The sequence below is a fragment of the Chiloscyllium plagiosum genome, unplaced genomic scaffold, assembly GCF_037043375.1.
Source record: "Chiloscyllium plagiosum isolate Xiang-an unplaced genomic scaffold, Cpla_swu_hap1 HiC_scaffold_42, whole genome shotgun sequence".
NCBI lineage: Eukaryota > Metazoa > Chordata > Chondrichthyes > Orectolobiformes > Hemiscylliidae > Chiloscyllium > Chiloscyllium plagiosum.
Genome location: NW_028270180.1, coordinates 54,492,992 through 54,494,405, shown reverse-complemented (window position 1 = coordinate 54,494,405; position 1,414 = coordinate 54,492,992). Strand labels below are relative to the sequence as shown.

Genomic DNA, 1,414 nt, shown 5'->3' with positions numbered 1-1,414 from the left:
TGTATTGCATTGCTTCTTGTTTTGCTGAAGACCACCCCCCGAACATCCAGATTTCACGATAGTTCGACAAATGTGTTGAAACTGATTCGTGTTGGAAGTTGGTGGCTTTTTGTGTCTCGACGTAAAATTTATTCAATTAGATGACTGGGTCAGTCTTGAAATTACTTCGGTTTCTTCACAGTTGAAAATTTACTTTCGATTGAATGCGCAGCTCAAGCTCCACGAAATCCAAATCCTGCAAAGGAATTAATGACTTTTAAAAGATTCTGCGCTGTGAACAGGATTCAAACCTGTGCAGGGAGACCCCATTGGATTTCAAATCCAACGCCTTAACCTCTCGGCCATCACATCTGCGACAAGATTGACAATTTTCATAGTAAAACAACTGAATTCATTTGTTGGAAGAACAAATTGTCAAGACCCAAAGATTTCGCCAAATCCTTTGCAGAGACCCCGACGAACGTTACCTTAGCAGATTGACAGGCTTTCACCGCAAACTAGATTCTGACACAGCTGAAGTTGTGGGAATGATTCTTCGTCGAATTATAGACTCACGGATGTACACCACACGAAGAGAGGATCATTGTCTCACTGCGTCCGATCGATTTTGACTCAATTGCTCATCATCTGGTGCCAAATTAGATATGCTGTTGTGTTTTAATATTCATCGAAATATGGTATTATAAAAATTGATGCTAAGTCCATAAAAACTAGCTACATTCGTAAAAAAAAAAATCGGAATTAGAAAGAATGCAGAACCAATTTACAGGAATGGATCCAGCAACTAATCCGTAAGTTCTGACATCAGGTAATGAACTTGTGAGCATTAGAGAGGAAGATTAATCGAAGATTTGGAACTTGAAATCGTCTTGATGGAATTATTTGCAAAGTTTTTGCGGTTGTTCGAGAGTCATCAAGTCGTTGAACAATACAACACGAAAAGTGGCCCTTCTTTCCAACATGACCATGGTGGACAGATATCCTAAATTAATAGGTCCCATTTGCCAACATTTGGCCCACATCCCTCTAAACCTTGTTCCTCATATATCCATCCAGATGCCATTCAATGTTACAGTTGTACCAGTCTCCACCAATTTCTCTGGCAGCTCATTCTGGACACGTCTGAAAACGTTGCCCCTGACGTCCCTTTTAAATCCTTACCCACTAATTTTAAACCGATGTTTTCTAAATGTTGACTTCCTCACCTGCCGGAAAACACCTTGACGAGACAACCTATCCATGTCCCTCATGATCTAATAGATAGCAACGATTTGACTTTATCATACTTGTCAGGAGGGAAATGTGTGGAGATTATTTGTCGAAGGTTTGAAGTAGAAAGTCTGATGTACAGATCTTTAGAAATGCATCTTGGAGAAGTTTCCAATAAGTCATTGAAGTCTAGTAGCAGTTGTAG

The 1,414-nt window shown here is 39.9% G+C and overlaps 1 non-coding gene across 1 annotated transcript; it reads right to left on the bottom strand.

The window, feature by feature from the left end:
- Window positions 1-269: 269 nt before the first annotated feature.
- trnas-uga (transfer RNA serine (anticodon UGA)) lies at window positions 270-351 on the bottom strand. Its single transcript has one exon. It is a non-coding gene; the product is annotated as a tRNA-Ser (tRNA).
- Window positions 352-1,414: the final 1,063 nt, after the last annotated feature.